Source organism: Tenrec ecaudatus, unplaced genomic scaffold (assembly GCF_050624435.1).
Source record: "Tenrec ecaudatus isolate mTenEca1 unplaced genomic scaffold, mTenEca1.hap1 Scaffold_187, whole genome shotgun sequence".
Lineage (NCBI taxonomy): Eukaryota > Metazoa > Chordata > Mammalia > Afrosoricida > Tenrecidae > Tenrec > Tenrec ecaudatus.
Window position 1 is genome coordinate 240,080 of NW_027458144.1, and position 12,143 is coordinate 252,222.

The following is a 12,143-nucleotide window of genomic DNA, read 5'->3' on the forward strand; positions in this document are numbered from 1 at the left end:
GGAAGAATAAGGCTATTTTTGTACATCTACCTTTAAATTGAAGCAAAGCAAGTGAAAAAATATATTTAAAAGGAAAGCTAAGTGTTGGATCGGCCCTGTGAACAGCTCACTGCTGTGGGATTGCCAAATTTGCAGGTAGGTAGCTGGGTTGGGGCCTGGGATATAATACCAGGTGTCCTTTAAATTGGTTTATCCACAGAGAGCACAGCTGTGCTCTCAATCATGCCGTCGGAGTTCACAGCACCTTCCTGTGCTTTGCTTCCCTTGCAGATGCTGTGGCAACTCCCGGCCGAACTGTTGATACTTCAGGATCATCCCACAGAAGCCTGCAGAGACAACTGGAGGCTTGATGCTGAACCACAAGGTCTGCAGAGGGAGGAGAGCTCCCACTGGTGATAATCCCTAGCTATGCCCAGCTCCTTCCTGCAGATGATTAGATCAGGCCACGTGGAGAGAGTCTCAGCACTGGGGAAACAGGAGTGCTTGGAATCTGCCAGGAGCAGGGCTAGGTGTCGGTGGAGGTGTTTCTATATTGCTTTGAGAAAGGAATCACAAAATGCCTCACCGTGCTAGTAGAAATAGGACCTGGTATTTCCAGGTTTCCGGCACTTGTCCTGCACAGGCCAGGTACCTTTCAGAACTGGTGCCCAGACTGTAGCCTGATCCACTTCTGAATGTACACTCCTCCCTGGGCCATTCATTGTAATAGAAAATTGACACCCCAGGACCACGCATAAACAGCGGATAATTCTGAGCTGTTTAGGAAACCACTGTTATAAGCACAATAAAAGTGCACTCTTCTAAAAATAATTCACAGGGTACATAAGGGACTGTAGTGGATTGATTATACTCCTCCCTTGCCCCAAACCACAATAACCTCTGGAAATACAGACTGGTATCTCTCATGAATATAGATGCCAAAATCCTCAACAAAGCCCTGGTCAATAGAATCCAACAGCATATAAATTTATTTTAAAAGACCAATATTCTCAGGTCAATGAATCAGGACAGAAAACCCAACAATAAAAACATCCACATACAATTGATTTTTACATTGGCCCAAAAGACATTAAATGGGAAGCAGGTGCCCTCCTCAATAAATGGTGCTGGAAAATCTGGATAACCACCTGCAGAAGAATGAAATAAAATATCTCATTCTATGTACTAAAATAACTCCAGGTGGATTAAACACCTACATGTAAAATCCAGAGCTAGCAGGATCATTAGTCCAGGGAATACATGGGTTGGCAGAATTAACAAAAGAAACATACTCCATAGAAGGTAACATAGATGAATGGGACCTATGAAAAAGAAAACACTTGTGTAAATCAATAGAGTTTATTTAATAAAAGAGTAAAAAGAGAGCCCCCAGACTGGAAAAGGATATTTAGTAATGACACATCATATAAAAGACTGATGATTAAGATCCACAGAATTTTACAAGGTTATAGCAAGAAAAAAACTTGGTAAGATGGGCTAAAGACCTGAACAAACAATTCGTACAAGATGATAGATAAATGGCTAATAAACACATGTGGAAATGTTCTAGGTCTGTAGTCATTCAGGAATTGGAAATCAAAACAACAATGTGATACCAACTAAAGCCCAGTAATGTATCCCAATTTAAAAACAAAACATAACAGAACAATAAAGGGTGGACAGGGTCTGGTGGGATAAGGACTTTTGTACAACTGCTAGTAGTCATGTAAATATGTACAGCCACTATAGAAGGCGATATGGAGATACCTAAAACATATGGAAATTGAACTACCATCTGACTCACCAATACCATTACTGGGCATATACCCCAAAGAAATAAGAAAGAGATGATGAACAGACATGTGTTCCCCCATGATCATTGCAGCACAGTTCACAATAGCACGAAGCTGGAAACAGCCTAAATTCCCATCAAGAGAAAAGTGGATACATTAAAAAAAAACCAACTCTGATGTAAACACACAAATAATATGAATCCCTAAAAAGCAGCATTGAAACACTTCAAGTCGTGGAAGGATCTGGAAGACATGCTTAGTGAAGTTAGTCAAGCACAAAAGGACAAATGCTATTTAAGTTCACTCCACTTGGAAAAAGTCGCAGAAAGGGCACAAGCTCAAGTTTGCACGTCATCAGGCCCTCTGGCTAGGAGCTAGATCGCCTGGGAAAGAGCTGGACCAGTGCCATGAACCACAAATCCTCTGGTTAAGGTAAGTATAGTGGAGGTCATTTGGCCAGAGGACACTTCCTGATCTCCTGATAGCTGGGATCCATTGGTGGGGGAAAGGGGGCAGGATGCTGAGTAGTAGCAATATGGATCTGGGGTGAGGTCCCCTGGAGAGGGTGGTGGCCCTCTCAAAGGGGTGAGGCTTAGTGATGGTAGGGCGTGGGCAGCACTGAAGAGGGGAGATGGAACAGTCAATTTTGGGTGAACGTAAGTGCATGTCTGCTCGGGTGTGGGAAAGGAGAGCTGACAGCCAAGTGGAGTAAGGAGAGACTGCAGGTGCTCTTCGGATCAAAAGGTAGGGAGGGTATTTCATGACTTGCACTCGGAGAGCAGAGCTGACTTAGGACTCTGGGGTTACCTGGGAAGCCAGGTCAGATGTCACAGAACAGTGGGAAACTGAATCCTGACTCTCAGAGTACAAGTCATGCTGCAGAGCTGCTTCTGTGGGATCCCCAAATGGGAACTCCACTGGGGGAACTGGATTCTACCCCAGACTCACTATAACCTGAGGAATTAAGCTGGAAAACACATGGTGTCTGGGGTTGAAGAAAATAGCTGTACCAAGAGCTGTCTACTATTGGTTGTCTAACAAACAAGTCTTGGTACAGCAAGTGTGCTGTGTTAAGACGTATTATCCTGGCAACTGTGTGGCTGTTCTGTTGCAGTCTGCTTATACTCATCTACATTAGGCTGTTTCTCACAGGTGTGCCGCCATTGGAGCTCACCGTCTTGAAGCAGTGTAATTTGTTTGGTTATTTTTCAGAAAATGAAACCTAGGGATGTTGTGCCCACAGGGAAAGAAAGCATAACAAGGTTTTAGGGTGCTTGAAGGGTGGAGGAGAAAAAAGGGAGATGATTTCAAGAAGTCTAGGAAGGAACCCTATCATTTGGAAAACATGTATGAGTATGCAAGAAATTGCACAATTCGTTTTGACAGAATTGAACTATGGAACAATATGACCTATACAGTGGTTCCCAAGTTAAATAATTTTAATTTTATCAAATAAAAGGTAATAAAGTAATAGATCAAAGAATGGGTTTGGGGCTTGCACTAAATCCTATCCCCAATTTAAGGACTATCAGTTCGAGCCCACAGGACGATGGCAACGTAGTGACACATGCCAGGGGGACTCTGCAGAATCCAGCCCAGGAGAGTTGCTTAGAGGGAAATTCAAAGCTGCTGGATCGCAGGAGGTGCATCATAAAGATAAGTATGCACATATCCACTGGGTTTTGAAGGGCTGTGGGTTTTGGCTTACATCACTGGAAGCTGCCGGGGGCTTGACCTTAGCCCAGCCACTGTAACTGCTGGAGCCCGGACCATTTGGAGCCCAGCCAATGTATCTGCCGGAGCCGGGGCCATTTGGAGCCTGTAGCAGGGCTTGGTCTAAACACAGCCACAATTTTCCCCTGCCTGCCTCAGGGCAGGGACAGGACCCTGGCAGCTCCACCAGCAGGGATCAGGGTTCAGCTACATTGTTGCTTCTGTTTATATCTCTGCTCTCTATTCCAACACAGCCGTGGAGGGCTGCACAGGAGCTTTTTCATGTCATGGCCACAGCTTGCGGTGCCTACGTGGTCTGAGCAGGGACTAAACCCAACACCCCACAGCCCAACAGGCAGGGATCAGGGTTCAGCTACACTGCTGCATCTGTTAACATCTCTGCTCTGTGTCCCCCCACTTCTTTGGGGGCTGCTCAGCAGCTTTCTTGCGACTCTTGGGGCTCAGCTGTGGATAGCAGCTGGGGCTTGGGGCAGGGAGTAAGCCCTTGCAGCTCCACAGGCAGGGAGTGGGACTCAGCTACATAGTTGCTTTTGCTTCCCTCACTTCCCTATACCCCTGCAGAGTCTAGTCTAACATTTTAATTTTTCTCCCCCTGCTCTTTATTCCTACCCTGCTCTCTCATGCTCCATTGCAGACATATGGGGCACTCCCATTGCCCTAGGGCATTTGCGCCTTGGCCACACCCAGCTAGGTGAGCTCCACCCTGCATAGATAGCCAAAGGCTAGGGAAAGGCCTGCTTGCTCTCCAGGGGATACTCCTCAGACTTCTCACCAGGGAGTTCCTGCCTGAGTACCTGGGGACATAAGGCAGCTCAGCCAACACTTTTCAACATTCAAACCAATAACAGGAACATCAGCCCAGCCTGTGCAACACTGGGGCAGGCAGCCGACCTGCCATCTGGGGTACTCCCCTGATAGGGAAGCCACAGGAAGATAAAGTGGTAGGTTAATACCATAGCAAAATCAGCTGTAGGCAGTTCGAAGAAGCATTCCTGTAAGTCTTCCAGAGAGAGACTAGAAAATGGCACCTGGTCCCTCTAAAATAACAACGCAAAAAGCCATCACCCCTAATGACTTCAACGAAAAAAACAGGAGAAAAAAAGACAAAGGCAGAAGATGTCCTGAACATAACAACATACATAGAAGAAGCAGACATTGAGATGCCACTCAAAGAAATTCTCAGAATGCTGCTTGGAGCCATGCAGGATATGAGGGAAACAATACAGAAAAAGGATGAAACGATACAGGAGCTTAGCGAGGAGATAATGAAAAACAATAGCACAATCATGTTCCTTGAAAATTGATTGGAGGAATCAGAGAACCCTATCAGTGTCTTGGAGGACAGCCAAGCAGACTTTAATAAACGTGAACAAAAATCTAACAAGAGCATCAGAGAAGCTGAAGAAAACCTAAGAGCTATGTCTGATGCTATGAAGCAGAACATTAGAATTATTGGCCTACCGGAGGAAGACACAACAAAGAATCATCTGCTACAATAGCGAGAGAATTCTTGGAGGAAAACTTGCCCAGCCTAATGAATGAAAACCAGGCAACCATCCAGGAGGCTGAAAGAACACCAGCATGACAGGACCCCAAGATGAAATCACCAAGGCACATAATAGTTAAACTATCCAACTTTGAGGAAAAGGAGAAAATCATGACAGCAGCCAGGGAAAAACAAGCAGTCACATATAAAGGTTCCCACATAAGGATATGCTCAGACCTATCAGCAGAAACTATGAAAAAAAGGAGAGAGTGGAGTGACATTACTCCAAAAATTGAAGGAAAACAACGCAAATCCAAGAATATCTACCCAGCCAAATTATCGATCAAGATCGATGGAGAAGTAAAAGTCTTCCCAGACAAGGAAAAACTCAAAAATTACATTACAACAAACCCAGCCTTACAAAAGATCCTCGCCGACTCAGTATGGGCAGATGAACAACACTCACCAAGCACAAATAAGAGACCAATACATAGAACAACTTCACCCAGAGCACAACAAGGAGAAAAGAGACCCCAAGATAGCATTGGTTTAAGGATGGAAAGAAGTCAAGAATGATACACACAAAAAACACACACTAATGAGAAAGGAAAGTAGGAAAACTCCCAACACAAAAGGTATAAAATGGCATCACAGAGTCCACAGATGGAGATAATAACCCTGATTATCAGTGGCCTGAACTCAGGCATTAAAAGACTGAGACTAGCAGAATGGCTTAGAAAACACAACCCATCCATTTGCTGCCTACAGGAGACACATCTCAAGGCTACAGACAAAAATAGGCTGAGAATCAAAGGCTGGAGAAGGACCTACCAAGTACACAGCAATACAAAAAAAGCAGGGGTTGCAATCCTAATCTCGATAAATTGACCTCAAAGTACAAACCATAAAAAGAGATAAGGAAGGATACTATCTAATGCTCAAGGGAATCATAGACAATGAACCACTAAGCATTGTAAACATATATTCCCTGAATGAGAGACCAGCTGAATATGTCAACCAAACACTCCAAAAGATTAAGAAAAAATCACAGACCCGACAATTATAGTGGGTGACTTCAACACACCACTCTGAGAAAGATAGATCACAGGGAAAGAAACTCAACTATGATGCACATACCGGCTTGGGAGGAACTGGAGGAAATCATGCTAAGTGAAGTAAGTCAGGTACAAAAGGAAAAGTAAAACATGATCCTGCTGAGGCAAATATTAAAAAAAATGCTAATGTGGCATAGGGGAAAAAGTTACTATATACTCACATTTTGGGGTTGAAGACTGTGTAGTATGGCAGAGACCAGATCAAAACCAGGGATGCACATAGTAGACAACTGGGGAGGAGGTGGGGAAAGAAAAATAAAAGGATGAATATAAGGAAGAAAAGGTGAGCTGGGGCATGGGGCACTAACCCACCCAAGGGGAGGGTATTGTTTATATCTCCACAGGGAAAGTGGGACCAGACTTCCACCCAGTGCCGCGAGGTGTGAATGCAGCATTCCGGAGTGGAGTAGGGAACCAGTGGAGAGGTCTGGGAGGCTGGCCCCAACACCAAAAATTAAGTGGATTCCTGCCCCTCCCCCAAGAAGAATTTGTTTCAAAGGACGACATTGATTCTACAGCTCGGGCAGAAGGATATATCGGATCAGAGCACACGGGCGCAGATGAAGGGGAGGAGGAGAGAGTGGAGCACAGACTTGCCCACCAGGCCGTGAGGATGATGTTCCTGATTAGAGCAGCCAGTCCACAGAGAGGACAACATGCCCCCCACTATAAGACATGAAACCCCTCAGTGACCAATGGCGCTACCGGAGAAAGCATCAGAGACACAGTGTGCAGATTGCACCTGACCTGATCCAACCACACTGAGGCAAATCACTGGGAGAGTTCAGCAGAACAGCAAGGGAATGGAGTGGCAAGGTCCCCAGGGAATGCTGAAAGTGGATTTGGGGCCAGGGCGTGGTGCCCATACAGACTGGACTGGAAAACACTCCTAAAGGCCAACAAACGAACCTTGAACTAACTACAAGCTTTTCTATCTTGATGTGTTTTGTTTTGTTCTTTGTCAGTGGTTTTTTGTTGTTTTGTTGTCTGGCTGTATACTGTTGCTTTGTTTTCCTCTGTCTTATTTTTGTGCATGTTATTATCTCCACAGGTTTGTCTACATAAGACAGGCTGGATGAACTATCTGGAGGAAAAACAAAGGGACCGACAGTTCTGGGGGTACCTGGGATAGGGGGAGATTGGGCGTAAAGAAGTGGTGTTAACAAACCCAGGGACAAGGGAGCAACATGGGATCCAAATTGGTGGCGAGGTGGGGAGTGGCTGGCCTGGTAGGGAATGATAAGGGCAAGGTTACTTAAAGAAGAGGTATAGCTGTAAGCCAGGTGGGGATGGAGCATGATAGTGGGGCAGGAGGAAAGTCAAGGGAAATAGAGAAAAGAACTAGGAGGCAAAGTGCATTTATAGAGGTCTAGACAAAGACATGTACATGCAAATATATATATATGAGGATGGGAAAATAGATCTATGTGTCTATATTTATAGGTTTAGTATTAAGGTGGCAGAAGGACCTTGGGCCTCTACTGAAGCACTCCCTCAATACATGAATAGTTTCTTCTATTAAATTGTCATTCTATGATCCTCACCCTCCCGACACAATTGCTGAAGCCAAAGCATTTGAACAAGTAAATATGAAGAAAGTTGATGGTGCCCGGCTATCAAAAGAGATAGCGTCTGGGGTCTTAAAGCCTTGAAGGTGCACAAGTGGCCATCTAGCTCAGAAGCAACAAAGCCCACATGGAAGAGCACATCAGCTTGTGTGATCACGTGGTCCCGATGGGATCAGTTTTCAGGTATCAAAGAGCAAAAAATCATATCATTGGCTGCACAGCTCCATGATACGATTGTCGAGGACAAACGGGTGCATAAGCAAACGTGGCAAAGGAATCTGATGATGCCCGGCTATCAAAAGAGATAGTGTCTGGGGTCTTAATGCCTTGAAGGTGAGCAAGCGGCCATCTAGCTCAGAAGCAATAAAGCCCACACGGAAGAAGCACACCAGCTTGTGTGATCACGAGGTGCCAAAGGTATCAGGAATAAGGCATCATCATAAAAAAAAAAAACCCAAAAACTTAACATCGTGAATGAAGGAGGAAGTGTAGAGTGGAGACCCAAAGCCCATTTGTCGGCCACTGGAGATCCCCTCACAGAGGAGTCTAGGGGAGGAGATGAGTCAGTCAGGGTGCGATGTAGCACCAATGAAGTATACAACTTTCCTCCAGTTCCTAAATGCTTCCTCCACCCCACCCCCCAACTATCATGATCTGAAATCTACCTTGATAGAGCAGAGGTTGTACACTGGTGCATATAGGAGCTGGAGGCACAGGGAATCCAGGGTGGATGATACCTTCAGGACCAGGAGTGTGAGGTGCGATACTGGGAGGGTAGAGGGTGAGTGGGCTGGAAAGGGGAAACCGATTACAAGGATCTACATGTGACCTCCTCCCTGAGGGACAGACAACAGAAAAGGGGTGAAGGGAGACGCTGGATAGGGCAAGATATGACAAAATAATAATTTAAAAATTATTAAGGGCTCATGAGGTAGGGGTAGCAGGGAGGGAGGGGAAAAAAGAGGATCTGATGCAAAGGGCTTAAATGGAGAGCAAATGCTTTGAAAATGATGAGGACAAAGAATGTACAGATGTGCTTTATACAATTGATGTATGTATATGTATGAATTGTGATAAGAGTTGTATGAGTAATAAAATGTTAAAAAAAGAAAATAATCTAAGAAGTTGTCCTAAATATAGAAGAGCACGGAAATAATATTTGTGAAAGCCTTATTAATTCCCTGTAGTGTGAAGATGCCTTAATACTGCATGCCATAAGGTAGTCTGACTTGAAAAATGTACTGATGAAGATCAGAGACTGGTGCCTTAACTACAGCATACAGCTCGATGAAAGAAAACCAAAATCCTCACTATAGGACCAATACAAATTACCATGAAAAATGGAGATATCATTGAAGTTGTCAAGGATTTCATTTCACTTGGACCTCAATCAATATACACAGAAGCCATAGACAAGTGATGTGTTTCCCTGGGCATATTTGTTTCCCAGGACCTCTTTAAACATTTAAAAAGCAGTGTCTATTTGAGAACTAATATTTACCAGATCCAAGCTATTTTATTTTTAATTGTCTCATATGCCACTGAAAGTTGAAAAATGAATGAGGCTGTTTAAAAGTAAAATGATGCATTTTAATTATAGTGCTAGTGAAGAACTTGATAGTTTGATGCACTGTCAATTGTAGCTTAGAAGTTGTACAATTATAATGCTTGTCATAAATGGATACTATGAAAATTTCATTTTAAGTATATTAGAAATTTGTTGAGAGATCTGTCCATTAAAGGACATGCTTGATAAAGCAAAATATCATTGAAAAAAGGATGAACTTCAACAACATAGAACATCACAGTAACTGCAACTAAGCTCAAACTTGACAACTGTGAGAAGGAAGCAGGACCCATATGTGTTTCATTCTTTTTTTTCTCTAACATTTCTATGAGAGTGACATGATTTAATTTGACTTAAACAGCAAAATGCAATGCCAATGACAAACATTTTGCTTGATGCATAGTTAATTAAATTTTTCCCTTTACATATTGGCACCTGATAAGGATACCATTTAATACCACTTTTATTTAATAATATGCTGCAAGTCTTTATGGCAGTTATTGATCAAAAAGTGTCTAATAAAAGCTGACAATGGTAGCAAAGATGTAAAACTGTAATTGGAGATGGTATCACTCTAAACATGGACAATCCAAGGCCCTACAAGAAAATCATTGCATCCAAATGAAATGTTCAGCAATTTCACACGCCATAGGTCAATATAGAAAAGTCCATTTGGATTCCGTGTACCAACAGAGAACGCCTAGGGGAGCCCGAGCCTAAAGCCTAGGGGTGCCCTAGCCTGAAGGCTAGGGGAGCCCTAGCCTGAAGCCTAGGGGTGCCCGAGCCTGAAGGCTATGGGAGCCTTAGCCTGAAGCCTAGGGGAGCCCTAGCCTGATGCCTAGGGGTGCCCTAGCCTGAAGGCTAGGGGAGCCCTAGCCTGAAGCCTAGGGGAGCCCTAACCTGAAGCCTAGGGGTGCGCTAGCCTGAAGGCTAGGGGAGCCCTAGCCTAAAGCCTAGGGGTGCCCTAGCCTGAAGCCTAGGGGTGCCCTAGCCTGTAGGCTAGGGGAGCCCTAGCCTTAGCCTAGGGGAGCCCTAGCCTGAAGCCTAGGGGTGCCCTAGCCTGAAGACTAGGGGAGCCCTAGCCTAAAGCCTAGGGGTGCCCTAGCCTGAAGGCTAGGGGTGCCCTAGCCTGAAGCCTAGGGGTGCCCTAGCCTGAAGGCTAGGGGAGCCCTAGCCTTAGCCTAGGGAAGCCCTAGCCTGAAGCCTAGGGGTGCCCTAGCCTGAAGGCTAGGGGAGCCCTAGCCTAAAGCCTAGGGGTGCCCTAGCCTGAAGCCTAGGGGTGCCCTAGCCTGAAGGCTAGGGGAGCCCTAGCCTTACCCTAGAGGAGCCCTAGCCTGAAGCCTAGGGGTGCCCTAGCCTGAAGGCTAGGGGAGCCCTAGCCTGAAGCCTAGGGGTGCCCTAGCCTGAAGCCTAGGGGAGCCCTAGCCTGAAGCCTAGGGGTGCCCTAGCCTGAAGCCTAGGGGTGCCCTAGCCTGAAGGCTAGGGGAGCCCTAGCCATAGCCTAGGGGAGCCCTAGCCTGAAGCCTAGGGGTGCCCTAGCCTGAAGGCTAGTGGAGCCCTTGCCTAAAGCCTAGGGGTGCCCTAACCTGAAGCCTAGGGGTGCCCTAGCCTGAAGGCTAGGGGTGTCCTAGCCTGAAGGCTACGGGAGCCCTAGCCTAAGCCTAGGGGAGCCCTAGCCTGAAGCCTAGGGGTGCCCTAGCCTAAAGGCTAGGGGAGCCCTAGCCTAAAGCCTAGGGGTACCCTAGCCTGAAGCCTAGGGGTGCCCTAGCCTGAATGCTAGGGGAGCCCTAGCCTAACGCCTAGGGGTGCCCTAGCATGAAGGCTAGGGGAGCCCTAGCCTAAAGCCTAGGGGTGCCCTAGCCTGAAGGCTAGGGGAGCCCTAGCCTTAGCCTAGGGGAGCCCTAGCCTAAAGCCTAGGGGTGCCCTAGCCTGAAGGCTAGGGGAGCCCTAGCCTTAGTTTAGAGGAGCCCTAGCCTAAAGCCTAGGGGTGCCCTAGCCTGAAGGCTAGGGGAGCCCTAGCCTTAGCCTAGGGGAGCCCTAGCCTAAAGCCTAGGGGTGCCCTAGCCTGAAGGCTAGGGGAGCCCTAGCCTTAGCTTAGGGGAGCCCTAGCCTAAAGCCTAGGGGTGCCCTAGCCTGAAGGCTAGGGGAGCCCTAGCCTTAGCCTAGGGGAACCTAAAGCCTAGGGGTGCCCTAGCCTGAAGGCTAGGGGATCCCTAGCCTTAGCCTAGTGGAGCCTAAAGCCTAGGGGTGCCCAACCTGAAGGCTAGGGGAGCCCTAGTCTCAGCCCAGGGGAGCCTAAAGCATAGGGGTTCCCTAGCCTGAAGGCTAGGGGAGCCCTAGCCTTAGCCTAGGGGAGCCTAAGGCCTAGGGGTGCCCTAGCTTGAAGGCTAGGTGAGCCCTAGCCTTAGCCCAAGGGCGCCTAAAGCCTAGGGGTGCCCTAGCCTGAAGGCTATGTGAGCCCTAGCCTTAGCCTAGGGTAGCCTAAAGCCTTGGGGTGCCCTAGCCTGTAGGCTAGGGGAGCCCTACCCTTAGCCTAGGGGAGCCTAAAGCCTAGGGGTGCCCTAGCCTGAAGGCTAGGGGAGCCCTAGCCTTTGTCTGGGGGAGCCCTAGCCTAAAGCCTAGGGGTGCCCTTGCCTGAAGGCTAGGGGAGCCCTAGGCTTAGCCTAGGGGAGCCCTAGCCTAAAGCCTAGGGGTGCCCTAGCCTGAAGGCTAGGGGAGGCCTAGTCTTAGCCTAGGGGAGCCCTTGCCTAAAGCCTAGGGGTGCCCTAGCCTGAAGGCTAGGGGAGCCCTAGGCTTAGCCTAGGGGAGCCCTAGCCTAAAGCCTAGGGGTGCCCTAGCATGAAGGCTAGGGGAGCTCTAGCCTTAGACTAGGGGAGCCCTAGACTAAAGCTAGGGGTGCGC

General features: G+C 47.1%; 1 long non-coding RNA gene across 1 annotated transcript in view; it reads left to right on the plus strand.

Annotated features, from left to right (window-relative positions):
• Positions 1–8,674, plus strand: part of LOC142436260 (uncharacterized) — a 78,370-nt gene extending 69,696 nt beyond the window's left edge. The window contains exons 7-8 of the long non-coding RNA XR_012781827.1: positions 271–364; positions 6,452–8,674. This is a non-coding gene — a long non-coding RNA (uncharacterized LOC142436260). The remainder of the gene's footprint in view (positions 1–270; positions 365–6,451) is intronic.
• The last annotated feature ends 3,469 nt before the right edge of the window (positions 8,675–12,143 follow it).